Source organism: Mirounga angustirostris, unplaced genomic scaffold (assembly GCF_029215605.1).
Source record: "Mirounga angustirostris isolate CCGP_5_RB_7025 unplaced genomic scaffold, mMirAng1.0.hap1 SCAF_7, whole genome shotgun sequence".
In the NCBI taxonomy this organism is placed as follows: domain Eukaryota; kingdom Metazoa; phylum Chordata; class Mammalia; order Carnivora; family Phocidae; genus Mirounga; species Mirounga angustirostris.
The window spans coordinates 139,023,519-139,028,006 of NW_026991715.1; the positions used below are offsets into that span (position 1 = coordinate 139,023,519).

At 37.3% G+C, this 4,488-nt stretch overlaps 1 non-coding gene across 1 annotated transcript; it reads right to left on the reverse strand.

Annotated features, from left to right (window-relative positions):
• Nucleotides 1-728: 728 nt before the first annotated feature.
• LOC123836166 (U4 spliceosomal RNA) lies at nt 729-867 on the reverse strand. Its single transcript, XR_006788873.1, has one exon. It is a non-coding gene; the product is annotated as a U4 spliceosomal RNA (small nuclear RNA).
• Nucleotides 868-4,488: the final 3,621 nt, after the last annotated feature.

The window sequence follows — 4,488 nt, forward strand, 5'->3', positions numbered from 1 at the left end:
CTCAACACTTTCTTGACAACTTGAGGAAGTTTACGTTTGTTAAAAGTTGACTATCAACAAATCTTACTATTTAATGCATTTGAACAATATTTCTATCAGATATTTCTTTTTCTTTTTTCTCCATATCTATACTACTGACTGTTAACTGAAGTAATGGCCTAATTTCTCAGCATCAACCTGGCTCCTTTCATTGCCTTGCCACTTATTTTCTTCTTATAACTTTGTCCTAAACTTATTCGGTGACGTTCAAATGGTCTTTCCAAATAAGGAAGCAAATTTATTAATGGAAACCCCTCTTTCAAGTACCTCTTCAGGTTCAGTTTGCAGGTGCTCAGTGAAGAAACAAACAATAAACAAATTAACAAACTTCCGTTTCAAAGAAATTTACTTTTTAGGACATAGCCATAGATACACATGGGTTTTTGTCTTTGCACAATTTCACCAATTTTCCTTGCAATTTTTCAAATTTTTTTTTAATTTTTAAGTTTTTTTAATTTAAATTCAATTAGCCAATCATTAGTTTTTGATATAATGTTCAATGATTCATTGGTTGAATATATTACCTAGTGCTCATCATATCACATGCCCTCTTTAATGCCCATCACCCAGTTATACCATCCTCCCACCCACCTCCCTTTCTGCAACCCTCAGTTTGTTTCCCAGAGTCAAGAGTCTCATATGGTTTGTCTTCCTCTCTGATTTCTTCCCATTCAGTCCTCCCCCCAACCCCTATTGTTCTCTGTTCTACTAAGGTTCCTTAAATAATAGTCTTATATGGAGCACTAATCTTTGAGAAAAGTTTTCAATTAGCAATAATCACGCCTTGGATAAACCTCATTGGCTATGATACTGCCACTGTGCAAAGCTGGAACACTAATCTTTGAAAATTGTGAAATGCCTCAAGAGTTTGCATTAGACAATGTGGTGATCAGACCCCAAGGTGACTTCTAATAATCCTGTCTTTGGTATTGACACTTTTGTGGGATTCCCTCTCGCTGAGTGTGGGCCAGATCTGTGATTTACTTGTAACCAACAGTATATGCAAACAGGATGGTTTGACACTCCCTTCACTTCTTGATGACAAAGGTGGTAGGAAGTCACTCCCATCATTACCTTTTATAAGACTCAAACTTGCTAGTAAATCTATCTATCATATCTATCTATCATCTATCTATCAATCTATCATCTATCTATCTATCTATCTATCTATCTATCTATCTATCCATCCGTCAGTTGTGGGAGAGTCTGTGTTGTATGAATGGAGGTCTTTGTCCTTGGATTCCCCCACCAGAAGATTTACATGGGGATCTGTGCTCCAATGAAGACAGCCAGAAGGAAAGTAGTAAGCACAAAGCAATTTACTAAAGCAAAGTACACTCTCAGGGTGGCAGAGTGGGCAGGTTCTGGTTGATGGAACCAGACCCTAGGTTATTTTGGGATTGGATATTATTGGGTCTCTCTGGGCTGGGAGGAGGTCTGACATACAGTGGGGTGGTCTCAAATGAAGGCCCTTCCAATCATTTGGGAAACTCCTACAGGTTGGGAAGGGGAGTTTTTGACCCAACGAGGTTTGTAACCCAACCGTCCAGGCAGCCTTTCTCCCTCCACCTGGGAGGGGCTATGCTCTCAAAGCAAATGCATTAAAATGAGTGTAGGGGCTATCCTGGGGCAGAGGTGGAAGAGGAGAGCACATGCTCTGCACCTGAGCTCTTTGGTCTGTAGCCCCAAGGTCTTGGAAACCACAAGGTCAGGATGTTGTGCCCTCCAGCTTTTAATAGGTAGCTTACTTATCACCTTTCTTGCCTCCAGTTCATGTTTGTCATTCACCTTCAAGAACTTGGGACTCTGCCCCTGGGCATTCTTTCCACTGCTTATATCTTTCTTCTACCTACTCTATATCTATCTATCTATCATCTATCTATCTATCTATCTATCTATCTATCTATCTATCTATCTATCTATCATCTATCTATCATCATCTCTCTATCATCTATCTATCTATTGGTTTGTTTATAACTTCTCTTAATGTCTTTGAAGACGCAAGCTGCCATGAATGCTGTCAAAAATAATAAGAACAAGAAAGAAGATCATTCTCTAGTAGATCTTTGAAACAGAAACTTCAATTCTGGCTAACACATTCATAGCAGCATTGTGAGGCCCTAGCTAATATGCCTGGATTTCTAACCCATAATAAGTTTGAGAAAATAAATGGGGTTGTTTGAAACTGCTAAGTTTGAGGTAATTTGTTATGAAGCATAGAGAACTAATCACAGCATGTCTCCTCCCAGAGAGAAAGAATATATTCTAGTTAACTTTGACGAAGTCCAGAAAACAATTATCCTACCATCATCCTTTTTAACAAACCCCCATCCTCATAACTTTCTGCAGCTTCTTTAATTATATTGATTTAATTATGTTTTCGAAGAGTTTGTTTTTTCTTCACATTTCTGATATTTCAAATATTTTATTTTGGTTATTAAAAGTTTATACAAGCTTAGTATTTTTTCACACTCATTTTGTAATAAGATATTTTATGATTGATAGTTTTACTAACAAATGCATGAAAAGGAAATGGCAATTTATAAATTGTAATTCTAAGTTAAATTTCCAATTTAGAAATCAGAAATTGGTTGTTACAGTAAAGTCACAATTTGGGGGATATACAATATTGTTTCATTTTTAATTTTCTGCTCATATAGCTAATATAAAATCAATTGGCCATTGAATTTTAAATGTGTATGTGTATAAATAGCAGAGCTAGAGTGAACCTACGTCTAACTCTAAAACCCATAGTCTTAGACATTAGTGCTATTTTATCATCCTTATATTTATATTCTTTGCCATAAGTATGATAGAATTAATGTTATCTATTAATATTAATTAAATTTGTATTCAACTATTTTAATTAAATCTGATTACGGTTATTATTTATTTAAATAATAGTTATTGAGCAGCTACTATATTTATTTATTTTTTTTAAGGATTTATTCATTTGAGAGAAGGAGAGGGAGAGAGAGAGAGAGGGGAGGGGCAGACGGAGAGAATCTTCAAGAAAACTCTCTGCTGAGCAGGGAGCCAGCTGTGGGGCAGATCCCACAACCCATGAGATCATGACCTGAGCTGAAGCCAAGAGCCAATATTCAAATGACTGAGCAACTGAGGCACTGCAGAGCTATTATATTTATTTATTTATTTTAAGATTTTTATTTATTTATTTATTTATTTGAGAGAGAGAGAATGAGAGAGAACACATGAGAGGGGATAAGGCCAGAGGGCAAAGCAGACTCCCTGCCCAGCCCGGAGCCCGATGCGGGACTCGATCCAGGGACTCCAGGATCATGACCTGAGCCGAAGGCAGTCGCTTAACCAACTGAGCCACCCAGGCGCCCAGAGCTATTATATTTAAAACACTGTGTTAATACTGTGCTGGGGGTGGAGAGATAAGCAAAAAAGATTGGTTTCCTGCTCTTATAAAACTTAACACTATATGGTGATCAAAGATAGCCACATTAATCAAATAGTCATTCTAAAAAATGGTTCACAAATTGGTATATAAAAGCTAAAGGAAAACATCTGTGGTTCATTGATAAACCATGTGTTGTTTAAAGTACATTCCTCTGAGTTGTCTGACTCTGATTTTGGTTCAAAGAGGATTCTGGGCTTTCTTTATCTTTGAGCCACTTTGTGGTTATCCAAGTGCTAGATAACTGATGCACTTGCAAATAAATGTCTGTAGACATGCAAATAAATTCTGCCCAGTGGAGAGACTAACCTTTTCTTCCTACTCCTCTGTTCTACTTCCTCACCTGATGGAAAAATGGCAGCCAGCCATTTACAAATTTACTTCAGTAAACTTTGTTTGGCAATCTGTGTTTTACCAAGCCCTCCACATGATTCTGATGAACAGATACGTTTGGGAACCATTTCATAGGTGATAGAGGCTTCACGTTTGTGTTTTGATGGAATTTGGAAATTAGACCCAAATTGTACTAAGAAGAGTTAGTGGGGAGTGATAACGTGGCTGTCAGGAATAAAAACAATTGGAACTATTCTGGCTTAAAAGGAGAGGAGATAAGATAACTATGGGGTGGGGGTAGTAATGTAGTTAAGGGTTAGTTGCTTGATGTTTGTTGTTGCTTTTTTAAATAGATATTTAAGGATAGTTAAAGGCAATAGGAAAGGATCTAGTCTGGAGAAAAAGTCTGAATATAAAATAAAATAAATGTATTATAACAAAAATATTCTTTTTTTTTTTTTTTTTAAGATTTTATTTATTTATTTGAGAGAGAGAGAGCACAAGAGAGGGGAGCGGGAGAGGGAGGAGCAGACTCCCCGCCGAGCAGGGAGCCCGATGCGGGACTCGATTCCGGGACTCCAGGATCATGACCTGAGCCGAAGGTAGTCGCTTAACCAACTGAGCCACCCAGGTGCCCATAACTTAAAAATATTCTTAAGAAGACTGAAGAAGATAAAGTCCAAAGTAAATAT